Genomic DNA, 21401 nt, shown 5'->3' with positions numbered 1-21401 from the left:
GTACTTAAGGCACCCTTTCACACTATGGTTAGCGTGAGAGGGGTGTGCAGTGGGTGTTGCGGTGGGCGTTCCACCGCAACGCCCACCGCAACACCCATTGTATTTGACTCTGCCCCCTATGGACAAGGGTGGCGTACATAGGAGGCAGCGCCAAAATTAAGACCAGGAAAACCCTGGTCTTAAGTTGGCAAAACGAAGGGAGATGCATTATTTCTCCTCGTTTTTGCTTTTTCCATGTGTGCTGCCTTGTGCAGCACACATGGAAAAAGCAAAATGCCATGGTTTGTTTATGTACAGGAAGGTGTTCCTTCCTGTACATAAACAAACCTTTGGAGAAAAAAATGCAATTCTGTCACTTTCATGTCTGTTGCATGAAGCTGCACAAATGAAAGTGACAGAATTGCATTTCTAGGATTGTTTATGTGCAGGAAGGGACACCTTCCTACACATAAACAATTCTCCCCTGCAAGCAGACACCGTTGCACTCCGGTGCAAGGGTGCCTGCGTTGGCGCTAAATTGTTAAACTTAGTACCATGGCAGGGAGAAACGCAAGGCTGCACCACATTCTTGTCAATATGGTGCAGCCTTGCGTTTCCGAAGTGGCGGAGCGTGTCGTTATGCCACGGAGGCTAACGACGTTCTCCGCCACTTCACTGCACATATCCCCCTAAATGTCTCGACCATCAGTACCATAACTGAAAAATTACAGACAATTACACAGCTACATTGGGTGGCTAACAGTATCAACTACCAGGTATTGGCACTAACTCTCACTGACTAAAACCCCAAAAATAAATATTCACTGGCTAAATGGGGTAGGTGGGGGCCGGGGTGGGGGTGAATGCCAAATTCAATATTTGAAGGCATAAAGGACTCATTCCCAAGACTAAAGTGGGGGGGTTAGATTTCAATCTTGCCCAGCATACTCTACATTTTCCAAACACGGATCCAATCGTATTACAAGAGACTAAATCAATCACATGCAGTCATTGTGATACTCATACATTTGGCAGGGTAAAGCAGAGAGGACTGCAAAACACCAATGCTCTCACTGCGTCCACAGCAACAGGGGCTGAGAGTTCTTGATTTATCCCACTACTACGTAATGGCCCGTTTACGGTTCTTAATTATTTGGACACAAAGAGAGAAAGCATAGGCTGGTACATGATTGATCACACGTTGACTGCAAGGCCACCCTAGGAAGTAAAAAGGCAACACAAAACCCCACGAACCAATACATTCCCAGACACAAGGGCCGCCATAGAATTCGGCACATGACAGCAATCAGGAATGCTTCATGTATCTACAACTGCGCCATTGGCTGCTTTCTCCTAGAATCAACAGACATCCGCCAGAACTCTGACCCCATTCGGAAAAATAGAATTACCTACCGTCGCGACTGGCGAGGAGGGAAGGAAGAATGCTCCTCAAAGGGTGGGAGGCGGGGTTCCCATCAGTGACCCAAGCCCCTTAGACCACACTCAGCACCCACTTAGCTCTTTCTTTCATAAAATCACACGAGGATCCTGGGTGAGCAGGCCACACTGGGATTAGCCGTGAATGTGGGATTAGCCGAGTTTCTGCTCTGAGTAACCAATCAGTGCCAGCAACTAGGGCGCAGAGGGAAGCCCAGACCGCCACAAAGGGAATGTCTGTCAACACAGTTATACAGCGAGGGTTACCATTTAAGAATTGTATTATGAGTGCCAGAAATGGGCGGCCAGGGTAACTGCCTTAAAAATAATGTCAGTCACCGGATTGGCACAGCGCTCTCTGAGACGGCAAACGAATTGCGTGACAATCTCTGGTATTTGCTCCGCTGTGAGAAAAATGCGGAAATGCGTAATTTTAACCAGTGATGACTTGACTTGACCGGACAACAGCGTTCTTCTCAATTCCGTGCGTAGATAGCTAATCCAGGCCAGTCATTAATGTCGCACGGTGGGATTTGTAGTACTTAATCCGTCATAAAAGCAGGACTACAACTCCTACAATTTAAATAAAATCCTGAAATGAATGAGGCACTCGCGCGTGGAACCGAGAAACGTGGGAGCTCGGTGTCATGTTTGCGCCAAAATGTGCAAACTGACAAGAGAATTCGTATTTCATATTTCCTGTGTGATGAAAACTAACATGTAACCACTTGTAGGATTGGAGCGCTTTACTACGAGCACCAGTTATGTTACGCAAGGACACATTCATTTTTGGGTAGGCGCCGGGGCGGGGGTAAGTAATTTGCCCAGAATCACAGAATGCTGAGCAGACGCCGAGGCTCGAACCGGTTGGACAGCTTCAAAGGCGGCAGATTTAGCCGTAAGGCTCCTCTGCCCATATGTAAAGTACGCACGTCTCGGTTAGTCCTAAAAGTGTAGTAAATATAATACTCATGTCTTGTGCGCTCCGTATTATAAAAGGCTTGCATCAGATACTGTGCCTGTAGCCCTATTGTCACAATTTGCATATTTACTGGCTTCTTCGAAACATGAAAGGTTTTGAACTCTGCTCAGACAGACAATATGATGCCGACAACGTCGTATTAAACAAGTACTTTCGCGCTCTAGTTTTTTTCACCGATTACAAAAAACGCACATGCGCAGGGAAGCGTTAAGGAGGTCGAACTGCCAGACGTCTGCTGCTTTTAGCGCTATCGATCACCCGACTGCTTGGCTCTGCTGAGTACTACCTCCTGCAGGTGTGCGGTCCGCTGTTTATTCATGACTTGTGGCTCGTCTTCTTCGTTTCTAGTCGTTGGCGCCTTTCTGATTTACTCTACAGTCCTAGGAAAATAGTGGTGGCACGAAGTACCATATGCAAACCATAATGACATGATTGAAGTGATGGCATGCCCTCATAACAATTCTTACTTAAAGGGTCTAGGAACTTGTAGTATGCTGGCTCTGTATATACTGTACTAAAGTAAGGAACAGTGCGCATAGAGTCCAGTGGATCCCCAGAGGCTTACGTAGATAATACTAAAAGCTCTGTTTGTGGTAGTATGTTCGAGCAGCGAGGCGTCAGGCTTATCAGAGGGCTGTGTTATCAATTTATTGAACACACGCAGGCAAGAAATGATTGCACACACTCTGAACCCAAGACCAACTGTTTTGTATCAAAAGTTATTACTTTGTTATTTTATTTTACAACCAAGAGGAACTCAGTTGCAGTTAAGTAACAGTTTCAAGAATAAGAATAACAATACTATTCAAATGCAGTAGGCATTCATTGTAAAGGCCTAGAAGTTCTGTACATGAGTATTAATATTACTTTGGTAATGTCAACCATACACTAGGAAACTTGGAAAAAGTATGAGTTAGACATTAGGCAGAGATATAATACAATCCTATAGAGGGAAAACAGCTATGCACATTTACAGGTAAGGTAAGTACTCAACTTATCAATCAATCAATCATTCAGGGGTTTGTAAAGCGCAACTACTCAACAGTGAGAGTTTAAAGGCGCTGGGGGGTGGGTCTGTAGGGTGCTGGGGTCATCTGAAGGCCATCTGGATTTACACATCCAGTCTTTGGGGATTAGATAAAGGTCAAGTCAAGGTAGGTACTGCACCACCAGCGGCACTGGGGTGGCTCAGTGCAGAGGTCACTGGGCCCAATGTTAGTCAATGCAGATTGGGGCACCCTCAAGATTTGCAGTTTGCAGGTAGGTACCCGTGGTTTCAGGGCACAGGACAGGCCCTGGAGGTTATAACAAGCGGGAGGGGCACAAGGCAGCACCAACCAAACACCACCAGTGGTACAGGGACGGTAGGTTGCAAATCAGCATCGGGATCCCAAAGCAAGTTAAGCCAAATCTCGATAGCACAAAGAGGCTGCAGGCTCGGCCCAGGAGGCTGGACGAAGGTGACCAACAGCTGGGCAGGTAAGTAGAGGTGTCAGTGGACACCTGGGCACCGTCAGCAGGACTCCACATAGTCAGGGCGGAGGTTGCAGGGGTGCCTTTAGGTGTCAGATTTTCTTCGCCAGTCGATATTAGGGGGTCCCTTAGTGAAGAGGCTGCAGATTTGCTTGGGAAACTTCACTAGACAGGTGAGCCACTCAGACTCGGGCCGTGGGTGGCAGGAGTCGTGGTTCCAGCTGGATCCTGATTCCTTGTAGTTGGATTCTTGTAGATAGGGTTGCTGTCCTCTGGTGATCTGATCTTTGTTGAAAAGTAGGCAGTCTTTCTCGGGGTTCTGGAAGTGGTTTGCCACAGGACAGGTGTCCTCTTCTTTGTAGGGTCTTTAAAGCTGAAGACAGGTCAGTAGGGCTGGGGCCAAGTCAGAAGTCGTCTTCAGGATTTGCTACATGGCGCCGTCTTCGTCCTTGTTCTTCGTAGGTTGCAGGTATCTGAGGGTCAAGGCTCAGGGGTGCACCTAAATACTGAATTTAGGGGTGTTATAGGTACTGGCAGATGGTAGCCAATGGGCTACTTGCCTTTTTCGTGTGACTTCACCCTTTGTATGTCCCCTCCCTTTGGGGAGAGGACATCCCCCAACCCGATTGGCTAGAATCCTTCTATTCAAAATGGAGGATTTTCGAAGGAACAGGTTCACCTCATTCCAGGGCACATTAGTGGTGGTCCTGGCAGAGAGGAGACACACCTCTCCTGTTTACTAATTATTCCCACAACCGTGTCTCCAAAAGTAGGGCTTGGTCAGGAATGGCGGGCATCTCTACTAGCTGCGTCATGGGGATGATTGTTTATGTGCAGGAAGGTGTTCCTTCCTGCACATAAACAATCTGAAATGGTGTTTTTCAACTTCTATATGTGCTGCATTAGCACACATAGAAGTTGCAAAACGTCATTTTTTAGGTCTCGTAGCGATACAGCGCGTCAGCGCTGTACTCGCCGAGATCTTTTGTCACGGACTGTGCTTCCCAGGAGACAGCCTCGGCCACGCGCATTGCCTCTTCAAGGAGGTGATTTCCGCTGGCCACGCGCTCGCGAACGCGCTCAGCTGCTGTCTCCTGGGAAGCAGCAACACCACACACGCATGCGCATACACACACACAAGCGCCCATGCACGCACGCACATACATACATACAGAGACAACCCCCCACACATACACACACGCGCGCACACACACACAAGTGCACCGATGCCCCCCCTCCCCCGCCGTCATCGTCGCACACATACATACACACACACGAGCATACACACACACAAGTGCATCAAGCCCCCCCAGCCTTTTGGAACTTACGTGGCCAATGTCGGGGACTCTGCTCTCAGCACGCGGCGCCCAACCTCCTGCTGGCGCGGCCCCGGGGCTCTACACCGCTCACAGGAGCCCCGGGCCGCGAGACGCATCGACTCCGCCTGCCTCCTCTTCCGGTCTGGACGTGGCCCCGCCCCCGTCACAGGCGACCGTGCCTGACTTCCTGTGCGGCCGCGGCGGGCTTCCGGGGGCATTTAGGATGCTGCTGCTTTAAATTTGCCCTGCACCAAGCTTGTCTCACTCTGTCATTCTCCTCACGGTTGGGTGGACATGGCTCAGAAAAAAATCAATAGCCTTCCTACTGCTTTGAGATTTTTTTAGAAACAAATATTTTCCCTCGCAGCAAATCTTTCAAGTACATTACATAAGGCAGCGCTTTTATACAAAATGGGAACGTGTCATTTTTTTATATACTAGATTGGGTCAAGAGAGCAGTCGAAACAGAGTCATCCAGAACCTTCGTAAATGAAAGAGGGAAGAGATGCCAACGGATGTTGTGTGTTTGAAAGAAACAAGTTATTAGGAACTGGTTTTCACTAAAGGGCAGAACTTGACAAGCGACAGCAAACACTATAAAGAGACAAAGTGCATGGTACAAAATTATGGACTTTATTTTATTAAGTTATAGTTATTGTATAAAAAACATTGTTACTTTATCACAAATTTTTGTTATGTGCGTGCTTCCACTATACATGTGATAGTTAGATCTACATATATATACACATTATTATGTCCTTAGTGCATTTCAATACATTTCAAAAAGGATTATGATTTGGGCACTGTATGGAAGCTTGTTTTAGCACACTATACATAAAAACATGGCTAGGAATGACATCTACGCGCGTTTCGGCTGAGGGCCTTCATCAGGGAGCCATGTGAGTATCCAAATGAACCTGGATGAAAATCGGTGCAGAGTCTCACAGGAAGGAAGGTTAGTTGGTCTGATATGCAGGGCTGTCTGTCTTAAAGCGTAGGTTACTTTGTTTGGGTGTTTTGTTCGTTTATTCTTTGGTCAGTTATCCTGATACCTATATATCTGATGAGAGTAGGTGGCTCTGTATAATTGGTCCTACATAGTTGAGGGGCTACGAATTCCTGATGCCAATGAAGCAGGTATGCAGGTAATCTGTAAGTTATGCTCAATTGTTGTCTAAATGGAGATCTGTGGACGATTCTTCAAGCGCTGTCAGTCTTTTGGTTGTGTCCACTAGGTGTCCAATGGGGGTCTGTGGGTTTCTTCACAGGCGGTGAAATTTTAGCGAGCGGGTGCCGTCTTGGTAAAAATGCTGCGGTAAGGGTCTGATAGTCGAAATCCGTTCACCTTCCAATGTGGGGGTCTGCCGGCGTCTGCACAAGTAGAGTCAGGTGGGGGGGATTTTTTTAGAAACAAATATTTTCCCTCGCAGCAAATCTTTCAAGTACATTACATAAGGCAGCGCTTTTATACAAAATGGGAACGTGTCATTTTTTTATATACTAGATTGGGTCAAGAGAGCAGTCGAAACAGAGTCATCCAGAACCTTCGTAAATGAAAGAGGGAAGAGATGCCAACGGATGTTCCCAGGCCTCGCGCCTGACGTCTGCTCACACAGGAGCTCACTGTGTCACTAAGTGCACAGCTCTGTGAAACTTGACACATAAATGTCACACATTTACACATAACTCCCTGCTTTTCTGTCTTGTGTTTTTCATTTCGTCTGTGCGGGTGAAGGAATTTCTTGCAGTTTGGAGGCACGGGGAAAGGTGGGGGCTTAACTGGTACCATGGAATATCAAAACTAACTGTTCTCGTTCAGGACCTTTTAGTGATGGCGTTTCCGACGGTGCAGGTGACATATGTGAAGTGTGACACCTATAGAAATACTTAATGCATTCTGGCTAGTTCAACATCCGAGTCCTGGCTTCAACTTGCCATGGCTGTCGTTGGATCGCCCCCTGTCGTCTGCCACGTGATACAGCAACAGCAATAGGTCAGCATCGTGTCCCTTGTAGAGTGCCACCCGGCCTCTATTATACTTTGTATGGCTCAGAGGGTCGGGCGCGCCCCGACGGTACAAATAAAGGGCGGGGTGTCCGCTTCTGGCCACTCGGCGATAGCTGCCGGTATAACTGTGTGTGCCTCGCCACGGCCTTGGTGGCCCCCATGCAGCGGACGCCACATCCCTGACGTAAACGCTAGCAGTGAGCGATGATGTATCACGTGACAGATGACGGGGTGAATCAATGACGAGCAGATTCCCTTTACCCATCACAGGTGTGCGATTCCATACTCCAGCATGCGCAGTGCTGGTTGGACTCACGCAAGAGATCCCAGAGGGCGCTCTGGGTGGTCTGGGGCTCTATTGCCGCTGAACATTCTATTCAATGTAATAAAGTGAGAAAACGATAATAGTCTACCATAAAAATGTACCGCAGTACTTGAAAAAAAGATGTCTAACAATGCAGTTAAGTCGTTGTAGCTTCCTAGAATGGAGCAGTTCTGAAACTAGAAAATGCTTCCGCAATTTTGGATTAAAAAAGTGCAAACTGTCTGTACCCATTATCCAACATGAGAGGGGTGATGGTTGTCAAAAGATCAGTCTTGGAGAGAGGAAATGCGTGAAGGGGTATAGCAAAGAACTGCCTCCTCCCATGCCAAACTACGGACGCATTTGAAGTTGAAGTGCACGATGTTGAAGACTACCCGCCCCAAACCCCCCCGTCCCCTCCCCTTTGAAGCCTATCCTGGGGTTGCAGACATCCATGATTCACCGACTGTAGGGACATGCAAGACTCAGGCCCGTAGGCACGCATGATTTATGGACTAAAGATATGCATGCTTCAGGGCACGTGCACCTAAAGGATTGATGCACAAGAGAGCGCCATGATTCAGAGATTCAACCAACTCCCTTATCATTCTAAGGACAAACATTGTTCAAAGCTGTCATTATCCTGGTAGTAGAAACATGTCACATGTAGGGCCCTCAGACATGCACAAGTGACAAGCATGCAGGAGTGAAAGACTGACAATAGATATATTCTAGGCCAAACAGAAGGATGATTCATGGCAGAGACACGTTTCAGTCAAATATCAGAGACATGCAAAATTCAGGTCTTGTGGATACGGGTGCAAAAAAATTCATGCAACACATTGTCATATACAATGCCAATAACTCAAACTTGAATGCTGCGAGACCTATTGCATTGCAAATGCTTGTTTATGATTGTTTATGTGCAGGAAGGATTCCTTCCTGCACATGAGCAACCACAAGAGGTGATTTGCTCGTTCTATGTGTGCTGCAGAATGCAGCACGCATAGAAAGAAGAAACAAGAAACAAGCATTGGCATAGCCAATTGGTCTCGCCTTTGGGACCTTATAAGTGTTTAGTTATCCAGCACAATATCCTTGGTGCAACAACATCAACTGTTGCAATGGCTAAACACTTATGAGGTCCCAAAGACGAGACCTACTGGCTATACCAATGCTTGTTACATTACTGATAATAACCTTACCCTGTATGATGCTCTGCGGTGATCACTGCTGAAAATTTTGCATGCAGTGGCCATTAATGTAAGCTCTTCCCATATGGTTACTTTTACAACATTAATAATATTAGTAGCTCAGGATGTTTGTCATTGAACGTAAGTAGCTCATACTCCAGAACATGTTGGAGACCCCTGCTCTAGACTGAGACTTGAAAAAAAAGCACAGACATGTCATAAAGGTGGGTCTCAATGTAGTAACAAGCATACTGTTTACCAACATATACTACAGGCCACCTTATAATAGCACCCATAATAGAGAACTCGACATACACTCAAACAGCAGCAGTTATTCAATAAACCGGTTCAAGGGCACAGCTGCCATCAGCTATTTGCCATATGTATATATTCCGTACCAGCCAAGGAACAAAAATGTGGGTCAAGCCACTGAGCCCATTCAGCCAAATAAGCATTAGCAAACTCAAAGATCATGCCTTTGAAAGGTGGTAGTCTGATGTTTTGATTTCTGAATGATTGTTGGCAATGCCGAACAGCAAAGGCAAAAGGAAATTAAAATTGTTGTAGCCAATGCTGAACGGCTTAAAAAAAGGGCAAAATAACTGACCCCAGCATAATGGCATTTGTGTGTCACCAGGCATGTAAGCGTATGAGCCATTGAGCAGTGGAGGGCATTTTTTTAGCTTTAATTTACTGTTCTAATATGACTTATGTCCATCTTCGGGTGGTAATTAAAAAAAGTATAGAAGGAGCAGTCAGGCAGAAATTTGCAGCTGCTGCAGATATATATATATATATAACGATGATAAATAAAGCAACAGACGAGGTGGGGAAATCAACAACATGGAAAGCATGGGGGCAGAGTCAGAGGGTGAAGAAGTTCACAGGGGACAGAGGCAGAACGCACAATCATGAAGTGCTAAGAGAAAAAGCGAACACATAGCTCCCCGATGTCCGGTGTTTAATGATACAAGTCATCCAACAAATAGGCAGTAAAAGAAGTTACGCTCAAGTAAATGGGGGGAATGAAAGTCGCTGAATACAATCAAAAGCAAGCAAATGAGGTTGACAGTAAAGCCAACCAGTGATCAACCATCGGCTGGCTGAAAGCCCACACTGTATACTGGTATTGTACAGAATGGATTTTGCAACAACAAACGCTAAAGCGGTCTGCAGGAGACCTAAAAACTACAACTCATTAAAACCAACCCTCCCCTTATTGACCGCACTACACCCCAAACATGAATCAGATTGCAATCTGCGCTGGAAACATTTGGAACGTCGTACCAGAGTAGCAGATTTTTGCATTCTAAAAAGTGCTGATAAACACTCATTTTACCTTAAAAACACAATTACCCCACTGCACAAAGACATGGGCAAATAACATCGGATGTATATAGTGTTTGGTTTGCCCAATAAAATGCAAATATTAAAACTTAAATACTATGCAACTGATCAGCTTAGCTTATGTAACATGATGCTTTCATTCAATAACCGCAAGTGATAAACAGCGATTACATTTCCAATATCGGACATGACTCGTTCACTACTGTTCCCTCCTCCTCACAACACTGTGCCAATGGTCAGCATTTATCCACGATTCAGGCTATGTCTGCACTAGAGTTTTAAATCTACCCCACATTTCTTGAACTATATGCACTCTGCACCAACAAGAGAGATCATCAGTGGTTCACTAGCACATGTGGCTCCTTGCACACTTATCAGGGACATTACAAAGCTGCATTAATCGCAAGTGCAGAGGCACCTTTGTCTTCTGCTAATTAGGCACATCAAGTAGATATTATGCTACTTGATATGTTTAAAATATTAAAACAAAAAGCCTAAATCTCCTATAAACAGTAAATCTTCCACAGACCTGAGTGCACTAATGCCATCATTCCGGTCGTCTCCCGCACACATTGATTACTCGGGCGCGCTCATGTGTAATCTGACACAACAGATGACACAACAGATGACACACTGCGCGCCGCTGCTCGTAACCGCAAGCTGTACGCCTTTTCACACGCAAGAGTGTGTGAAAAGTGAAAAGTCCAGAGCTCTTCCAAGAGGCCATTTTCCTAGAGCAGCGCATGATCTCTCTAGGCTCGACCTAAAAAACGAGGTGAAATAAATACATTTTTCCTAGTTGCGGCTCCCTAGCATTAAGATGTATTTCCAGGTTTACGATTTCTTATAAATCTGGAAATGTGTCAAGTTCCATGGGTGTTGTGTGGTAACACCCACAGCAACACCCATGGAATGCCCCTTTCACGCAAAGTGCCTTGTGTAAGGGGGCTTTATTTACAAGGAGAGGAAAAGCCATGTAGGGTGGCTTTTAGTGTCCTTGTAAATATGGGGAAGGAAAAATGCGCCACCGGTGCGTCACAAAAAGGGGCACACCGGTGGAGCAAGTGGCTTGTAAATAAGCCCCACAATGTCTAAGACTGGGCATAGACATAGTAGGGGCATATTGCTCATGCTGCCATGCCCTCACCTGTGGTTTAGGGCACCCTGTCTTAGGGCTGTGATGCCTGCTAGAGGGGTAACTTACCTATGCAAAAGGCATTGTTTGTGGGCATGGCATACAGGGATGTGTGCCATGTCGACTTTTAGGTATTTTCTGTTCCAAAACACACATGCCAGCAATGGCAGTGTATATGTGTTAGGTGAGGGGTCTCTAAGGGGGGGCCTATACATGCTACAGCCCGTAGAGATCCTCCCTGGTCACAAGGCCCTTGGTACCCATGATTCCTTTTACAAGGGACTTGTAAGTGGACCCAGGGTGTGCCAATTGTGGAAACAAATGTACAGTTTTGGGAAAGAACACGGTCACTGAGAACCTGATTAGCAGGGACCCAGGGCACAGTCAGTCAAAGTGCATCAGATATAAGGCAAAAAGTGTGTGTGGGGGGGGTAACTGTAGGAAGCTGGCTCTGTATATACTATACTGAAGTAAGGTATAGTCCAGTGGATCCCCAAATGTATAGCAGAGGTCAAAGTAGATAGTACCTTATTCTCTTTTGTGATAGTGTGGTTGAGCAGTCAGGCTTATCGGAGGGTAGTATTAAGCAGTTGTTGTTGTTTTTATGAAAAAAAGTTAAATAATGGTAATACATATGAAATGTGTATACATGTATAAGTGTTATATTGTAAGTTTTTATTAACTGAACAATATATATTTTTTCATTTATTTGTTACACGCACTCAGGCAAGAAATGATGTCACATATTCAAAGACTGAACCCAGACCAATTATTTGTAAAAAAGTTGTTATTTTGTGGTTTTATTTCGAGGAACAAAGATTTACTTATTAGCAGGCAAGTTATACTTTTCATACAATGCTACTTTTCAAAGCACAGTGAGTACTGATTTTGTAGAAACAGTCAGATTACTTTTGTAGTTGAGAAAAGTTAAACTGTTCAAAAACACCTGAAAATACTTTCAGATTTGTTTTAATTACTTGGTAGTTACTTTTCTAGTTTCACATGAGGCAAACTACTAACACAGTTTAAGCAACACTCTTAAAGGGCACTAAGTTTCTTTTGTTGCAGTACAAAACACTTCAACACTTAAAAGATTTTTCAGAGAAAACCCACCCTACAATCCTTATGCTCTTTAGGGCAAAGGGGGTCTCTGGTTAGCTCCAAGTCCACACCACAAGCGGCACAGGTGCGGGCAGGTGCAGGGTGCCCCGGAGGTGTGGGGAACCCAATGCGTTCCTATGAAAGATGTCGGTTGCGGAAAAGGACCGCAGTCTGGAGCCAGAAGACTGAATGATGGGAACCAACGACTGGAGGATACATTTGAAGAGTTGCTAGACACCAGGACAGCGTGGGTTGGGTACCTCAGGACTCAGAGGCTGCCGGTGCAGGGGTGTCGCTTTGTGTCGGGTTCGCATCACTGGTTCTGGACACAATTGGGGGACCATTCAGGATGAGGCTGCAGGCGTAGAGAAGAAGGTCAGTGAAGGCCACCCAACACTGGAACACAGGTCAGGATCGCTGGAGGGACCTCGCTGGGTGTTGGGCCACTTGAACCTGGGCCATGGGTGTCGGGCGCAGAGTCCTGAGGACTAGCGGATCCGGCTAGATATGAAGTCCTGGCTTGGGTTAGTGTTGGATAAATCTGGTGTCCACAGGAGATCAGAGTTCTTTGGGAAGAGGGCAGGTCCCTGGGTTTCCTGGAGGCTGCTGGACAAACTGTTTTCAGCTTGCAGAGGTTTCGAAGCAGGAGACAGGCAGGTAGGACTGGGGCCAAAGCAGGTGTCATCGTCCTCCTCTTCTGCAGCATGACTCTTTGGTCCTTTTCCTTCTTGTCACCGAATTTGAAGAGGCAAGGTTCAGGAGTGCCCCTAAATACTATATTTAGGGATGTTACAGGGGTGTTTAGGTTGGGACCAATAGGTTCCTTCCCTGGAGTGTCTACACCTCCTTGTATGCCACCATCCAGTGGGAGGGGGACATAGGCCTCTTCCTGATTGGAGGGGGTCCCCACATCTTCAAGATGGTGGGGACTGAGAGGTGGCCTTCACTTCACCTCCCCAACCTGAGGGGTGGGGTTGGCAAAGGTGGGCACACCTCCCTTCCTGGCTAAGTTTTCCCATCGGTTCTCGCGCCCAAAATGGGGGTCAGAACCATTGGGAGACAGTTGCTGATAGCAGCAAAAGGCTGGGCACAGCTAACAAAGGTGGCAGGCCTTTGAAGTTCCCTATCGAGGACCCTGCCCATCTTGGGTGAGGAGGCATAACACCTTTGCGCAGGATGTGCTTTTTTTTCAGACCCAGAGAGCGGAGCCTCTCTACCAAGGGGCCTAGAAACCTGTCCAGTGGTGGCAGGTGGCTGGGAGCCAGTCAGGAACCACACCAGGGTAGGTCGTTTTTCAGGAGGCATCTTTAAAATGCCCTCTGAGTGCATTTTTCATAAAATCTCACACTCTTCAGCATAGGTTTAATGTGCTGGGAAGTTTGATTCCAAACGTCCCAGATTTCAGTAAAGCCACTATGGAGCTGTGGAGTTTGTTTTGAAAAACTCCCAACCCATGCACTCAAAATGGCTTCACTACAGTTACAATGTCTGTGACTGGCACAGACAAGGTAGGGGCATATTGCTCCTACAGGTATGCCCTCACCTGGGTATGGTGACTACCTTTAGGGCTGTAAGGCCTGCTAGAGGGGTGACTTACCAATACCACAGGCAGTGTTGCTGGGCATGGCACACAGGGATGTGTGCCACGGCGACTCTTCAGTTTGGTCTGCACCAAAACACACAGCCCGCAATGGCAGGGTGGGGGTTTTAAGGGGAGGTGAGGGATCTCTGAGGGTGGCACAATACATGCTGCAGCCCTCAGAGACCCTTTCTGGTCACAAGGCCCTTGGTACCAGGGGTACCTTTTACAAGAGACTTACATGTGGCCCATAGGTATGCCAATTGTGGATACAAAGGTACAGTTTAAGGCAAGAACACTGGTCCTGGGGCCTAGTTAGCAGTATCCCAACCGACACTCAGTCAAGTTGGAGAAAACAGCTATCTGGCAAAAAAGTTAGGGGGCAACCATGCCAAAAAGGAGCACTTTCCTACAGTAACCATGCAAAAAATAGCATGTGTATTTTTTCCACTTATCAATTTGTAACTAGGTTCAGCAAAAGTTTAAAGTTACAATATTTTTAAACAGCCATTTGGAGCCTGAGGTAGAAAGTACATGTTTAAACTGCTTTTAATGAGTAAATCCAAAGGACCCGCCTCCACCATTCACCTCAGAACCCAAGAAAATTCCCCCAAAGATCGTCCCTCAGCCCGACCCTCTTTAACACCTACATGACGCCCCTGGCCGGCACCATCAGTTCACACTGAATCAACATCATCTCCTATGCTGATAACACACATCTGACCCTTTCACTGTCCAAACATCCCTCCACCACTACAGCTAACTTCCAAAGATGCATGATGAATGTCCTGGACGGGATGAAGAACAACTGTCTCAAACTCAACACCGAAAAACCAGACACCTTTCCCTCACAGACACCCCACGGATCGCCAAGCCAACAGTAGAGGCCGCTCCTTCTCGCACCCGGCTGCCAAGGCTTGGAACAACTTCCCCCTGCACCTCAGTACCACACCATCGCTCCAACAATTCAGAAGAGAACTAAATACCTGGATGTTTGAATGACCAAACCTCCACCCAGCAGCAAAAAGTTCTAGCGCCTCGAGACCCTCATGGGTGATTTGCAGCGCTCTATAAAATGTTTGTTTGATTGATTAATTGAGAAAACAAAATGAGCTGGGTGAATTTCTTTTTTTTTCTTTTTTTTTACAGCTGGCATTGTATATTTAGCTCCAAACCACAAAAGTGGTTCACATTTGCAGTTTGTTAAGCAATAGAAGGGTTAATTTTGTCAACGTCTCTGTTCTTCAGAAAAGATATTAAAAGATAGCACTTTCGGGGACATTCTCACAAATGACCATAAAGCTGCCAGGTCATAGGCAACCAGTGTTTGCAAATGCTAGCAGCTGCTGTGTGCACAAGATGACACCTTTCACGGGGGGCGTGGCTTAGCAGGCCACGATGGCGGCTGTGTCCTGCTGAGGCTCCGCGATCGGGCTGGCATCCTGCCCATTATCTGTGATCGCCGGGAGCCTCAACTTTCTAAAAAAAAGCACCTGTGATGCCCCCGCGCACCGGGGCATCCTCCGAGTGACCTGTGAAGGCTGCTAGCGGGCGGCGCACGCTGAAGCGTCTCCCACCGGAGCCGAGCGCCGACCCTCAAAATGGCGGGCGCAGCCCCGTCCTACGGGCACATACGCCGCCGAGAGCCGGTATCCTAAGCGACGGCCCTGGAGGACGCGGCCAGCTGACAACTGCGGAGGGTCCCGGGGAAACTGTGGACCCGGCCCTCAGAGGTGCGCTCCGGACGGCGCTTTCTCCTGTATCTGCACCCCGGCGCGCAAGATGGCGGCCGCCAAGCCAGAGCTCTGCTGCACCGGTGCTTCTGGTTCACCGGGAGCCTGATCGGGCTTCAACACCGGCCAGCCTACCACCGCGGACCGCGGAGAGCCGAGGGACGCGCCGCCAACGCGGTGTTGTGCCTCCAGGAGCCTGCAACTTCCCATCGAGGGCGGTGAGTGCTGATCGCTCCCCCCCTCCCCCAAGGATCTCAACGCCGGTGCCCCGGCGGGCCCCCCCCCTACCTCCTCAGGACCCTGTGGGAGAGCGCTGCCCACATCGCCTCCCGTCTGAGGGAACCCGAACACTCTCACCGTCATGAGCTGCGCGGTGGACCCGAGTGCCTGACCTTAAGATGGCGCTTACGGAGGCCTAGACACCGGGAACGACGCGAACCTCGCCCAGGGGGCAGAGGGGCCCCCCCCCAAGCTTGAAGCGGTGCCGGCGGCCGTCCACTGCCTCGGACCCCCCCAGTTCCATACCACCTGCCCTCTGACCCAGCCGATCGGTGCTGACACTGCACCGCATGCCAGTGGGGAAGAAGGCGCCTATACGACCTCCTGACACCGACGCTGCCGGCCCCAGCACGCCACCTCTGACACCCCGAACTGGCGGGGGCTCCCCAGGGTAAACCGGAACCGCTCTGGAGCCGAGAGGAACTGGAGAGGCCAGCCGACACTGGACTGCCACCTACCCGGACACATTGTGAGGCGAAGGTCTGCCGATCACGAGGTACACAAAGGCCCGGGGGCCCTCTGGACAGCACCTATGGGGAAACCAAAGACCTCGCAGGTGACAGCTGTCCCTGAAACGGCCATCGAGAAGATGCCACACACGAGGACGTGGACGCAAGCCAACGCGTCGCAAACCGACCCTACGCTATCGGCGAAGCTGGATCAGGTGTTGGCGGCGATCGAAATGTCTCGCCTATCGATGGAGGAGAGGTTGGGCGTCCTGACGATGGACATTAGCTTAATCCGTGACGAACATCGCAAGCTGGCGGATAGGGTGAAGGAGGGAGAACGGATCGTGACTGAGTTACAGCCCGCGATGAAGACGCGTGGTGGCCCTAGAGGAACGCACGGTGGATTTAGAGGGACGCTCGAGACGATGTAACATCCGCGTCCTGGGCCTGCCGGAGGGAATTGAAAATTCGGACCCTCTGACCTACATGGAGTCCTGGACTAGATCGTTCACCCCGGATTGCGAGCGGTCGGCATTCTTCTCCATTAAACGGGCCCACAGGGTCCCGGCCCGGGCACCCAAGCCTGGCCTCCCTCCACGGCCCATGCTAGCTAAATTCCTGCACTTCCGAGACCGAGATGCGGTGCTCCGTGCGGCCCGGACGGCGGGCCCTCTGCAAGTGGAAGACCAGCACGTCATGGTGTTCCCGGATTATGCCCGTGAGGTCCAGCAGCAGCGATCCACATTTCTGGAAGTCAAAAGGCGCCTTCGCGCAAACGACCTTCAATACTCCCTGCTGTTCCCCGCCCGCCTTAAAGTGCTCCACAAAGGGAAAGCCCTCTTCTTCAACATGGTGGCGGAAGCACAGGACTGGACTGAATTTCACTGCCCACTAATCCCTAAACCCGGGCCCCAGAGGACACGCAACAACGACTCCAGAAGATCCAGAAGACGGGGCGCGAGCCGTGCCCGTTCATCAGGCCGCCCCAAAAGTCAGGCATCCTCCCCCACGGGCTCACCCGACCTCACGCAAATCATGCAGGAGCGACGAGACGCCCTACGGGCGGTGACCGAACTGCACACGTCACCCCCGGCATCGGATATGGAAGGTCCGCCGCACCTTTTCACCCCCGAGAAAGACCGGGACAGCGATGGGACAATGTCGGGATTTGGCCCGATCTCTTCCCCCCTCGTTGTGGCACTCACACTGGACACTGCCCTGGCCAGCCAGCCTAACACCTCTTTGTGAAATTTGAACTGCCTACTGATATATCCTTCTCATGGTTGCCTATTGTACTGCGCGACGTCTAGGAACCTAGACTGTTTCACTAGAGAATTGTACGCGCTAGCAAGCGATCGACATCTCTCCTGCAAGAGCCCGACCCGCGCACAGGCCCAGCAGCGACACATGCTGCCACCCCCGCAGATATCCGTTGTATTTCTCCCCTGGTGGGACACTAGTTTGGATATGCCACCCCGGTGATATATCCTCAGTATTGGGACTGTTACCCAACCAAGGTTCTATTTGTTGTTAATCCCCTTAGTTCCTCCCCCACGACTGTGGAAGCTTGGTGCGCAGGAGCACACGCGACACATTCACATTGGCGACCCCCGGGGGCAGTAGGGGGGTCCCTCTCCCCACCACGACACCCTAAGAATGGCAGTCCCACGCTCAGACATTAATATTCTTACACTGAACGTACGTGGCCTACACACGCCCAGCAAACGCTACTCTGTCTACTCCTACGTTAAGCGTATGTCAGCTAGTATTGCATTACTGCAGGAGACACACATTAACGCTACCGAACTTATTCGTTTGCAGGTCAAATGGCGAGGGATCTTCTGTGCCACACAATACTCAGCGTTCGCGCGCGGCGCGTTAATCTGGGTCAGACCAGGCACTCCCTTCCGGGCGCTCCGGCAGGTGGTAGACAGAGAGGGCAGGTATGCGCTTCTGGAGGGAATACTTGATGGACAGGGAATACTCCTTGGCAGCATTTACGCCCCTAATACAGATCAAGATAAATTTTGGGACCACCTCACGGGCGTTTTGGCCCAGTTCACTACGGTTCCATGGGTGCTAGGAGGTGACTTTAATTGCACACTGAACCCCACCCTAGACCGCTCACACCCTCCTCCCACACACTCCCCGGCCCCCCGGCAGGCAGAGATCTTCAGGGCATGGACCATACATTGGGCGCTCACTGACGCATGGCGACATCTACACCCACTGGACCGTGTTTACTCCTTCCACTCGATCCCACACAACCTCCGGGTCCGCCTGGACCGATTTCTCTGCTCTGCGCCAATCCTCCCTAAGATAACATCCACAGATTACCTTGGTCGGATCCTCTCAGACCATGACGCCCACATCATTCGTCTGTCCTGGCGCCCCCCACACTCACCAGTCCCCACCTGGCGCCTCCCTAGGGATTGCCTATCAGATCCAGTATTCAGGGACGCCCACAAAACCAGCATCCAAGACTACTTCACACACAACACGAACACGGCATCGTCGGTACTGGTGGAGTGGGACGCGTTTAAGGTAGTGGCAAGGGGAGAATGCATCAAGCAGGTAGTGGGGGTTCGCCGCACATTGGAACGGACACTCCTATCCTATGAACAGAATCTGGCCGCACTCACTAAACGGCCTGACGACTCGGAGGAACACGCCGTGCTTACAGCGGAGGCTAAGACGGAGTATCAGACAGCCTGCGCTGACCTCCGAAAATACAACTTCAGGGCTTACGCCTCTAGGGTGCATAAGGACAGAGACAAAACAGGGGCGCTACTGGCCTGGATGGCGAGGCAGGACACCGAAATTAAGCCAATCACGGACATTATCAATCCGGAAGGTGTGCTGGTGCGTTCGCAGGCCGAGATCCTCCTGGCATTCCAGTGCCACTATGCGCGAGTGTACCGGACCCCGGACCAGTACTCCCCATTATCTGTGGACCATTTTTTAGACCCGCTGACGTTACCCACGGTATCGGATGAGGACAAGCGCTCACTGGACGCCAAGATAGTACCCTCAGACATCACCCAGGCGATACGTGCCATGTCCCGGAACAATGCGCCGGGACTGGACGGCTTCCCACTAGAATACTACTCGGCATTCTCCCCCTTAGTGGCCCCCCGTCTGTCGCGGATGTTCGGGGCGTCTCTGCATCTAGGGAGGTTACCCCAGTCACTGCGGGAGTCCGTGATTGTCATCTTCCCCAAACCCCACAGAGATCCACTCCACATGGGATCGTATCGTCCCATCACGCTCCTGTCGGCTGACTGTAAGATCCTGGGGAAAATCCTGGCTGATCGTTATGCACAGGTCATACGCCCACTGGTCCACCCCGACCAATGTGGCTTCGTTCCAGGGAGGAACACCTCCCAGAACATCCGCCGAGTCTTCCATGTTCAGGATCAAGTATGTGACAGATTTCCTCGCGCCGCCTGCCTCATTATGGACCTGGAGAAAGCGTTTGACACCCTCACCTGGCCCTATCTATTCTCAGTCCTACGGCGCCTCAACATCGGCCCGACGCTCACGGCGTACACACGCCTTCTATACACCGATCTGACCACTCGTGTCCGTATTGGGAAACGCATATCACCGGCGTTTGGAGTTCGGCGAGGCACAAGACAAGGGTGTCCCCTGTCGCCTCTATTATTCGCGCTGGCAGTCGAGCCGCTGGCGGTTCGGCTACGCCTGGAGGGTGTGGACTGGGGCATTCCACTTGCGGACGGCACACACTGCGTATCCATGTACGCGGACGATCTTCTCATATACGTCCGAGACATCGAAACGGACCTGGCCCCCATAGGGGCAACGCTGGCGGAATTTGCAGACGCCTCGGGACTACAGGTAAACTGGGACAAGTCCACAGTCTACCCCTTTCACCCGAGCCTACCCCCCCGGGAAGTAGAGCTCGGACCGCACAAACTCTCATGGTCGGCAGAGGCTCCCCGGTACCTTGGTGTCCGCCTGTACCATTCTCCGGCAGACATCTTTGAGGGTAACCACCGCAAAGCACTCGCCAATCTGCGCCCGACTGTTGCCTTCTGGAATAAACTCCCGTTGGCCCCAATAGGTCGGATAGCCCTGGCCAAAATGGTGACGCTTCCCCGACTCCTTTACCACTTCACAAATTTACCGGTGGTCCCACCCAGGTCCTTCTTCCGCGACGTCGACTCTCTCCTGGGAACCCTCATCTGGGGCGAGGGCCGACACAGGATTGCCCTGAAAACCCTCCAACTTCCCACGACGCAGGGAGGGCTCTGAGCTCCATCCTTCGAGTCATATTTCCTTGCGGCACAACTCCAATGGCTGTCATACTGGACGGCGGACCGCTACCCTCAGGAGACTGTTACCTCGACCGGCAGAATCGCAACCCCGGAACTCACCCGTCTTCTCCTCCCGGGCACTAAGCTGCGGCGCACATACCCCCTTCAGGTGGCGATAGCGCGCCGGTGCATGATGCGGATCCACCGGATATCCCCCAGTAGACCTCCGTACTCCCCGTTATTACCGTTGATAGGCAGTCCCAGGCAGGACTCCTACTTCACGGCTCCACTGCTCACCGAATGGTCACGGTGCGGCATCACGGATTTGGAATCGCTCTTTGAGGAAGGCCAACTAAAATCTCTCGACCGACTAGTCGCTGAATACGGGCTTCCCCCGGGCCAATTCCTCAGATATAGGCAGCTGCTCGACGGGTACCGGCCCCATTTTAATCTCCGAACTGGCGAGCCAGACACGCATCCAGTAATACATACCATCCTACATATGGGGGTGGGGCACCACTTAGTCACCTGGCTATATAAATCCATTCGGGAACTCTCACACGCTCCCCTGTCGACCTTACGTGCTACATGGGAGGAGGACATAGGTCGCGCACTACACGACTCGGAATGGACTAAAGCACTTGAGGCCCCAAAACGCGTCTCTAGGAACGCCCGCTTCAAAAACATCCAATACTATATCCTACACAGGGCATACCTCACCCCAGCGCGATTGCAGAAGTTCTATCCCTCCACACCATTCCTATGCCCCAGATGCTGCTCCCCTGCTGCAGATTTTCGCCACATGTT

The 21401-nt window shown here is 50.1% G+C and overlaps 1 protein-coding gene across 3 annotated transcripts in view; it reads right to left on the bottom strand.

Annotated features, from left to right (window-relative positions):
* Positions 1–21401, bottom strand: part of LOC147697153 (nucleoside hydrolase-like) — a 228160-nt gene that overhangs the window by 189429 nt on the left and 17330 nt on the right. The window contains exon 1 of one of the 3 annotated variants that reach the window (XM_086934227.1): positions 1393–1781. The exons of the other annotated variants lie outside the window; for them this stretch is intronic. The gene's annotated coding sequence lies outside the window, so the exon portion shown is untranslated. Of the gene's footprint in view, positions 1–1392; positions 1782–21401 lie in introns of those variants that run through there. 3 annotated transcript variants of the gene reach the window in all.

The sequence above is a fragment of the Lissotriton vulgaris genome, chromosome 8 (genome assembly GCF_964263255.1).
Source record: "Lissotriton vulgaris chromosome 8, aLisVul1.2, whole genome shotgun sequence".
Lineage (NCBI taxonomy): Eukaryota > Metazoa > Chordata > Amphibia > Caudata > Salamandridae > Lissotriton > Lissotriton vulgaris.
Note: the sequence above shows the minus strand (reverse complement) of the source record. Positions and strands in the feature narration are given on the sequence as shown.